This window comes from Triticum dicoccoides, chromosome 2B (genome assembly GCF_002162155.2).
Source record: "Triticum dicoccoides isolate Atlit2015 ecotype Zavitan chromosome 2B, WEW_v2.0, whole genome shotgun sequence".
Classification (NCBI taxonomy): Eukaryota; Viridiplantae; Streptophyta; class Magnoliopsida; order Poales; family Poaceae; genus Triticum; species Triticum dicoccoides.
The window spans coordinates 157,658,640-157,669,011 of NC_041383.1; positions in this window are offsets into that span (position 1 = coordinate 157,658,640).

A 10,372-nucleotide genomic window follows, 5' to 3' on the forward strand; every position below is an offset into this window, starting at 1 on the left:
CCAACATTCAGAGCATACAAGTCAAAGCACATGCGGAAGCTTAACATGTCTGAGTACAGACATCTACAAATGAAAAAGGCTGAGAAGCCTGGCTATCTACTAGATCTTGCCGAGGGTACAAGATCGTAGCTGAGGTAACAAGCTAAACATCGAAGTCCACGCGGAACTACTAACGAGACCGAAGTCTCTCTGGGAAAACATAAAATAGGCAAAGGTGAGTACAAATGTACCCAGCAAGACTTACATCAGAACTAACTACATATGCATAATTATCAACAAAGGGGATGGTGGGGTTTAACTGCAGCAAGCCAGCTTTGATTCGGTGGCTATCCTGAACTACTACTGCAAGTAACTCTTTTGAGGTGGCGCACATGAGTCCCCATATTCACCATATCAATACACCACTGTGGATCTGCTCCCGTCTCCCTACGAGAATGCCATCCATAGCACTCACGCTTATCTTGCGTATTTTAGAGTATCCACTTTCACTTGTCTATGAACTGTACATGCAACCCAGAAGTCCTTCACCGCGGACACGACTATTCGAATAGATAATGTTAACCCTGCAGGGGTGTACTTCTTCACACACGCTCTCGCCACTTACCGCCATGTACACCTTGTGTATCTCGGCAACCTTCAAGCGGAAGCCTGGCGAGGGAGTCGGCCATGACCTGACTAACCACACAAGTCTCTCGTCCAGGTTTATCGCCTATTCGGGTTCCATCCGCAAGGAGATCCGACCGGGATGTCGCTCACGGCCCCAAACAATGTGAGTAGGGTTCCCAAGCCCACCATCCGGGTGCTACTTGGTACACCGTGCCACTGTGCCTAGTCTGTGCCAAGCCCACTTGTACCGGGTGCCACTTGGTAGACTACTAACACTACCTACAAACACGAGAAACTAGTTGCAACTCCTGGACAGAGATCATGTTGATTAATAAGTCGAGAGGGGTCGAGTTACCGGAACCCAATGTGTGGTAGTAACTGTTCATGGATCACAAACACATAACTCAGTTCCTAAGGACGGCTGCAATGAGACAACCCACCATGTACTCCTACATGGCCTCTCACCACTACCTTTACCAAATCGTGTTCACACACTTAGCTCTCAACAGTAGGACATGTTCACCACATTCCAATTCATCCCCGATGAATCAGACCTGACTCAACTCTAAGCAGTAGCAGGCATCACAAACAAGCATGAATGAGTAGGCACATCAGGGCTCAAACAACTCCTACTCATGCTAGTGGGTTTCATCTATTTACTGTGGGCAATGACAGGTCATGCAGAGGAAAGGGGGCTCAACTACCGCAACATGTAACAGTTGAATCGTTGTTGTCCTAATGCAGTAAAAGAGAGCAGGAACGAGAGAGTGGGATTGTATCGGAATGAACAAGGGGGTTTTGCTTGCCTGGCACTTCTGAAGATAGTAATAGTTCTTCATCGGTGTCATCGAACTCATCGCCGGAACAACGTCCACTGAGAGGGGACAAATACCAGCAAACAAGGAAGAACACAATCAATGCTATGCAACAATATGATGCATGATCATGAGATGGCAATATGATGTGGTTTGAGCTAATGCAACTACCAACCAGATTAAATGAAGTTGGTTTGAATCCAAGATTCAAATTCAAACTCCATATGTGGATATTTAAATGCCATTTATATGAATTGTGCTAAACAGCAGCTATAAGATGTTCTAACATGCATGAACATGGTACAAATGGATAGATTGGACTTTTCTGATCATTTTTCATATATAATTTATCTCATTTGGAGTTACGGTTGAATTTCTATGATTTTTACAAGTTTTAAACATTTTCTGGAATTTCCTGAATTAGATTTAATACAGAAATTCCTTTACTGCGTTAGCAATGTGTAAGCATGATGTCAGCAAGTCAAAGGGGCTGGTCCGGGTCAAATCTGACCAGTGGGGCCCATATGTCAGTGAGAGAGGGGTTTAATTAGCAGGGTCATCAGTGGCTAATAACGGCGCCACGTCACCAGCCACCGGAGTTAGACGCTGGCGACCTCAAGCCGCGGCGGAAGGTCGCCGGAGCGGCGCTACGGGTGGTAATGGGTCAAGCCAAGGGCACCAGGAGGTTGCCCTCGCTCGCCCGCATCCAGGGGAGGCACCGGCTGGTCGCGGGGCGATCTGTAGCGGCGGCGGCGGCAAGTTGGACGGCGGCCGGAGTTCGACCAGGTTCGGCTCGGCGCTAGGGTGCACGGGAGGGGAAACGGGTGGTGGAGTTGGCCTTCTAGGGAGCTCCTGAGCACGGTCTTGAGGTCGGACGCGAGCTGCGGTGGCTAGAGCGACGGCGGCGACACGGCCGGCGGCGGTGGGGTTTCGGCCTCGGTAGATAACCTAGCTACGGCGCGCGAACGACAAAACAGAGAGGGGGAAACGGACGGAGAGCTCACGTAGACCCTGTAGAGGTGGAGGGCGAGCTTGAGGGAGGCCGGACGGCAACGGATTTGACGGCGGCGATCCGCGACACCGACGAGGAAGACGACGTCGAGGGCAGATCTACAGGGCGTCCCGGCTTGCGTGGGTCGTTGGAGAGGTCGATGGCAAGTATGCGGAGCGGCTGGGCACGTCGAGGCGTCGAAGGAAGCACGATGGCTGCGTCTACGGCGAACGGCAGCGAGGAGCTCGCTCGGCGGATCTCGGCAAAGAGGAAAAGAGGAGGGGATCGACACGGGAGAGAGTGAGAGAGTTGGGCACACGGCGTGCGTGGCGTCGTCCGAGGGGTCTAGAGGGAGGCGGCAAGCAGGAGGTGGCCAGGGGCGCGTGCGTGCGCGCGTCGGCCACACGCGCATCCTCCTGGCAGAGGAGGAAGGCGACAGGGAAGAAGGCGGTGGTGGGCTGGGCTGCACAGTGCTGGGCTAGCACAGGAGCTGGGCCGGTTTGTGGGCGCCACGTAAGTCTCTGCTTCTTCTATTTTTATTTCTGTTTTTCTAATTTCTGTCTTTATGTTCTCGTATAAAAATAAATACTAAACCATTTCATAAAATCCTGGAAATAATTACGGGTGTCTTCTGAATTAATCCAGTGACCCTTAACAATTTCCAATATTTTTGGAGCATCTAAAAAATATATAGTATTTAAATAGCTCCAATTCAAATATATTTGAGTTAATTCAAAATCCAAAATGTCATGGAAAAATGTACATCACCTCTGGTTACTGTTTCCAACATTTTTCCAAAAATGATGAACATTTTTGAAGGCCATTTGGGTTCCTGAAAATATATTTATTTATTTTAGTTGAACCTATTTGAATTTCATTGATGCTAGGGTTTAAAACAATCCCCATTTAAAATTTAAGAGAAATTTAAACATGATGCAACACAAGACTAGCTAACCCAGAGCAGGCCAGAACTAGGGATGTGACAGCATCCCCTGCCTCGTGGGCCCCCTGGTGGCCCTCCAGTGCCCATCTTCTGCTATATGAAGTCTTTTACCCTAGAAAAAAAATAATAAGCAAGCTTACGGGACGAAACTCCACCGCCACGAGGCGGAACCTTGGCGGAACCAGTCTAGGGCTCCGTCGGAGCTGTTCTGCCGGGGAAACTTCCCTCCAGGAGGGGGAAATCATCACCATCGTCATCACCAACGATCATCTCATCGGGAGGGGTCAATCTCCATCAACATCTTCACCAGCACCATCTCCTCTCAAACCCTAGTTCATCTCTTGTATCCAATCTTTGTATCCAAACCTCAGATTGGTACCTGTGGGTTGCTAGTAGTGTTGATTACTCCTTGTAGTTAATGCTAGTTGGTTTATCCGGTGGAAGATCATATGTTCAGATCCTTCATGCATATTAATACCCCTCTGATTATGAACATGAATATGCTTTGTGAGTAGTTACGTTTGTTCCTGAGGACATGGGTGAAGTCTTGCTATTAGTAGTCATGTGAATTTGGTATTCGTTCGATATTTTGATGAGATGTATGTTGTCTCTCCTCTAGTGGTGTTATGTGAACGTCGACTACATGACACTTCACCATTATTTGGGCCTAGAGGAAGGCATTGGGAAGTAATAAGTAGATGATGGGTTTCCTAGAGTGACAGAAGCTTAAACCCTAGTTTATGTGTTGCTTCGTAAGGGGCTGATTTGGATCCATATGTCTCATGTTGTGGTTAGGTTTACCTTAATACTTCTTTTGTAGTTGCGGATGCTTGCAATAGGGGTTAATCATAAGTGGGATGCTTGTCCAAGAAAGGGCAGCACCCAAGCACTGGTCCACCCACATATCAAATTATCAAAGTAACAAACACGAATCATATGAACGTGATGAAAACTAGCTTGACGATAATTCCCATGTGTCCTCGGGAGTGCTTTTCTCATTATAAGAAATTGTCCAGACTTTTCCTTTGCTACAAAAATGATTGGGCCACCTTGCTGCACCTTATTTACTTTCATTGCTTGTTACCCGTTACAAATTATCCTATCACAAAACTATATATTACCTACAATTTCAGTGCTTGCAGAGAATACCTTACTGAAAACCGCTTGTCATTTCCTTTTGCTCCTCGTTGGGTTCGACACTCTTACTTATCAAAAGGACTGCAATAGATCCCCTATACTTGTGGGTCATCAAGACTCTTTTCTGGCGCCGTTGCCAGGGAGTGAAGCGCCTTTGGTGAGTGGAACTTGGTAAGGAAACATTTATATAATGTGCTGAAATTTACTGTCACTTGTTACTATGGAAACTAATCCTTTGAGGGGCTTGTTCGGGGCATCTTTGCCCCGACCAGTAGAGCAAAGAGTTGCTCCTCAACCTACTGAACCTACTGAAAATGTTTACTTTGAGATTCCTTCAGGTATGATAGAGAAACTGCTAGCTAATCCCTTTGCAGGAGATGGAACATTGCATCCCGATCTGCAGCTTATCTATGTGGATGAAGTTTGTGGATTATTTAAGCTTGCAGGTATGCCCTATGATGTTGTTAAGAAGAAGGTCTTCCCTTTATCTTTGAAGGGAGACGCATTGACATGGTATAGGCTATGTGATGATACGAGATCTTGGGACAATAAACGATTGAAATTGGACTTCCACCAGAAGTTCTATCCTATGCATCTTGTTCATCGTGATCGTAATTATATATATAATTTTTGGCCTCGCGAAGGAGAAAGCATCGCTCAAACTTGGGGGAGGCTTAAGTCAATGTTATATTCATGCCCCAATCATGAGCTCTCAAGAGAAACGATTATTCAAAAAATTTATGCTCGGCTTTCTCTCAATGATCGCACCATGCTCGATACTTCTTGTGCTGGTTCTTATATGCTGAAGACTATTGAATTCAAGTGGGATTTATTGGAAAGAATTAAACGCAACTCTGAAGATTGGGGTTCCGACGATGGTAAGGAGTCAGGTATGACACCTAAGTTTGATTGTGTTAAATCTTTTATGGATACCGATGCTTTTTGTGGATTCAGCACAAAATATGGACTTGACTCTGAGATAGTAGCTTCTTTCTGTGAATCATTTGCTACTCACGTTGATCTCCCTAAGGAAAAGTGGTTTAAATATAATCCTCCCACTGAAGTAAAAGTAGTTGCACCTGTTATAGTTGAAGAAAATACTATCACTTATAATGATCCTATTCTTCCTACTACTTATGTTGAGAAACCACCTTTCCCTGTTAGGATAAAGGATCATGCTAAAGCTTCAACTATTGTTCGTAAGAGTAATACTAGAACACCTACACCTCCTGAGCAAATTAAAGTTGAACCTAGTATTGCTATGGTTAAATATCTCTTGGTCGATAATATTGATGGGCATGTTATTTGTTTCTGTGATGAAGCTGTTAATATTGCTAGACCCGATGCTAAGATACATCGACCTATCTTAGGCATGCCTGTTATTTCTGTTAAAATAGGAGATCATTATTATCATGGCTTATGTGATATGGGTGCTAGTGCTAGTGCAATACCTTTTTCCTTATATGAAGAAATTATGCATGATATTGCACCCGCCGAGATAGAAGATATTGATGTTACAATTAAGCTTGCCAATAGAGATACTATTTCACCATTTGGGATTGTTAGAAATGTTGAGTCTTGTGTGGGAAAGTTAAATATCCTGCTGATTTTCTTGTTCTTGGTTCCCCACAAGATAGCTTTTGTCCCATTATATTTGGTAGACCCTTCTTGAATACTGTTAATGCTAAGGTTGATTGTGAAAAGGATGTTGTTACAATTGGCTTGGGGGATATGAAACATGAGTTTAATTTTGCTAAATTTCATAGACAACCCCATGATAAAGAATTGCCTAATAAGGATGAAATAATTGGTCTTGCTTCTATTGCCGTGCCTCCTACTGATCCTTTAGAACAATATTTGCTAGACCAGGAAAATGATATGTTTATGAATGAAAGAAGGTAAATAGATGAAGTATTCTTTAAACAGGGTCCTATTTTGAAACACAACTTGCCTATTGAAATCCTAGGGGATCCTCCTCCACCCAAGGGTGATCCCGTGTTTGAGGTTAAACCATTACCTGATACTCTTAAGTATGCTTATCTCAATGAAAAGAAGATATATCCTGTTATTATTAGTGCTAACCTTTCAAAGTAGGAAGAGGAAAGATTATTGAAAACTCTGAAGAAGCGTTGTTCTGCTATTGGATATACTCTCGATGATCTTAAGGGCATTAGTCCCACTCTATGCCAACACAAAATTAAATTGGACGAAGATGCCAAACCAGTTAGAGATCATCAATGCCGATTAAATCCTAAGATGAAAGAAGTGGTAAGAAAGGAAATACTAAAGCTCCTTGAGGCAGGTATAATTTATCCTGTTGCTGATAGTGAGTGGGTAAGTCCTGTCCATTGTGTCCCTAAGAAAGGAGGTATTACCGTCGTTCCTAATGATAAAGATGAATTGATCCCGCAAAGAATTATTAAAGGTTATAGAATGGTAATTTATTTCCGCAAATTAAATAAAGCTAATAAGAAAGATCATTACCCTTTACCTTTTATTGATCAAATGCTAGAAAGACTATCCAAACATACACATTTTTGCTTTCTAGATGGTTACTCTGGTTTCTCTCAAATACCTGTGTTAGCGGACGATCATGCAAAGACTACTTTTACTTGCCCTTTCGGTACTTTTGCTTATAGATGTATGCCTTTTGGTTTATGTAATGCACCTGCTACCTTTCAAAGATGCATGATGGCTACATTCTCTGACTTTTGTGGAAAAGATTTGTGAGGTATTCATGGATGATTTCTTCGTTTATGGATCCTCTTTTGATGATTGCTTGAGCAACCTTGATCGAGTTTTGCAGAGATGTGAAGATACCATTCTTGTTTTGAATTGTAAGAAGTGCCACTTTATGGTTAATGAAGGCATTGTCTTGGGGCATAAAATTTTTGAAAGAGGTATTGAAGTTGATAAAGCTAAAGTTGATGCTATTGAAAAGATATCGTGTCCCAAGGACATTAAAGGTATAAGAAGTTTCCTTGGTCATGCCGGTTTTTATAGGAGGTTCATTAAGGACTTTCCTAAAATCTCTAGGCCTCTAACTAATTTATTGCAAAAAGATATTCCTTTTGTCTTTGATGATGATTGTGTAGAAGCATTTGAAATACTTAAGAAAGCATTGATTTCTGCACCTATTGTTCAACCACTTGATTGGAACTTACCCTTTGAAATTACGTGTGATGCTAGCGATTATGCTGTAGGTGTTGTTCTAGGGCATAGAGTTGATAAGAAATTAAATGTTATTCAATATGCTAGTAAAACTCTAGACACTGCTCAGAGAAATTATGCTACCACTGGAAAAGAATTCTTAGCAGTCGTATTTGCATGTGATAAGTTTAAACCTTATATTGTTGATTCTAAAGTAACTATTCACACTGATCATGCTGCTATTAAATATCTTATGGAAAAGAAAGATGTTAAGCCAAGACTTATTAGATGGGTTCTCTTGCTCCAAGAATTTGATTTGCATATTATTGATAGAAAGGGAGCTGAGAACCCCGTTGCAGACAACTTGTCTAGGTTAGAGAATGTTCTTGATGACGCACTACCTATTGATGATAGTTTTCCTCATGAACAATTAGCGGTCATTAATGCTTCTCGTACTACTCCATGGTATGCTGATTATGCTAACGACATTGTTGCTAAATTTATACCACCTAGTTTCACATACCAACAAAAGAAAAGGTTCTTTTTTGATTTAAGACATTATTTCTGGGATGACCCACACCTTTATAAATAAGGAGTAGATGGTGTTATTAGACGTTGTGTACCAGAGCATGAACAGGAACAGATCCTATGCAATGTCACTCCGAGGCATATGGAGGACACCACGCTGGAGATAGAACTGCACATATGGTATTGCAATCCGGTTTTTATTGGCCTACTCTCTTCAAAGATGCACGTAAGTTTGTCTTGTCTTGTGACGAATGTCAAAGAATTGGTAATATTAGTAGATGTCAAGAAATGCCTATGAATTATTCCCTTGTTATTGAACCATTTGATGTTTGGGGCTTCGATTATATGGGACCTTTTCCTGCCTCTAATGGATATACACATATTTTAGTTGCTGTTGATTACGTTACTAAGTGGGTAGAAGCTATTCCAACTAGTAGTGCTGATCATAACACCTCTATTAAGATGCTTAAAGAAGTTATTTTTCCGAGGTTTGGTGTCCTTAGATACTTAATGACTGATGGTGGTTCACATTTTATTCATGGTGCTTTTCGTAAAATGCTTGCTAAGTATGATGTTAATCATAGAATTGCATCTCCTTATCACCCACAGTCTAGTGGTCAAGTAGAGTTGAGTAATAGAGAGCTCAAATTAATTTTGCAAAAGACTGTTAATAGATCTAGAAAGAATTGTTCCAAGAAACTTGATGATGCATTATGGGCCTATAGAACTGCATATAAAAACCCTATGGGTATGTCTTCATATAAAATGGTTTATGGAAAATCATGTCACTTACCTCTCGAACTTGAACATAAGGCATATTGGGCTATTACAGAGCTCAACTATGATTTCAAACATGCCAGTGAGAAGAGGTTATTTGACATTAGCTCACTTGATGAGTGGAGAACCCAGGCCTACGAGAATGCCAAGCTGTTTAAAGAAAAAGTTAAAAGATGGCATGACAAAAGGATACAAAAGCATGAGTTTAACGTAGGTGATTATGTTTTGCTTTTCAACTCTCGTTTAAGATTTTTTGCAGGAAAACTTCTCTCTAAATAGGAAGGTCCTTACGTTATCGAGGAGGTCTATCGTTCGGGTGCCATAAAAATCAACAACTTCGAAGGCACAAATCTGAAAGTGGTGAACGGTCAAAGAATCAAATATTATATCTCAGGTAATCCTATAAATGCTAAAACTAATATTATTGAAACCGTGACCCCGGAGGAATACATAAGAGACACTTTCCAGAACGTTTCAGACTCCGAAAAGGAATAGGTATGTGGTACGGTAAGTAAACCGACTCCAAAACAGTTCTAATAGCATTTTTTCTCCGTTTTGGAATATTTAAGCAAATAGGAAAATAAGAAGTAGTCTGAGAAGGACACGAGGCGTCCACGAGGGTGGAGGGCACGCCCCCTGCCTCGTGGGCACCTCGTGTGCTCTCTGGACTCTGTTTTCTTACATGTTACTTCTTTTGGTCGGTAAAAATTCATTATATAATCTCCCAAAGGTTTTGACCACCGTATCACGCAAAAAATCTTCTGCCTTTGTTTCGAGCTGTTTTTCTGATAGATCTAGAGCACCATGACGTCTCCAAGCGCTCCCAAGGACAAGTTTTTCGTGAGGGTCATCAACCCCTACCTCGCGGAGGTGCTGCATCACCCTCAACACCATTGAGATGCGTGAGGGGGTGCTGCACATCCGCGATGTGGAGGGACCAAGGAGTACCAGAAGCATGGAGACAAAGCTCGAAGCGATGGAACAACAAGTTTTCAAGTGCCAGGGGATGCTGGAGCGCGGACTTAACGCCAACCAGATGATGATCGCGGAATTCACCAGCAACCACAAGATGGACACCAAGAACATTGGGGAGGGCATCTTCAAGCTTCATGAGAAAATCGAGCACCTCCAAGCCCAGATCTATGACCTGCAAAACCAAAATTGTGAGTATGAATATAGATTCAAGAGGATGAGTTTGGCTGTAGATTTGAGGATCCCGGAGACTCGATCATCCTTCTATGATGGTGAGCCTATGCCTTGGAAGATGGACGACAAGCCCACATCATCAACCACTCCTTCACCACCTTCGAGGACATAAACACATGGGTATGGGCACTCCCCTTGGCAACTGCCAAGCTTGGGGGAGTTGCCCCGGTATCGTATCACCATCACACTCCTATCTTTACCGTTTTTCTTAGTTCAATC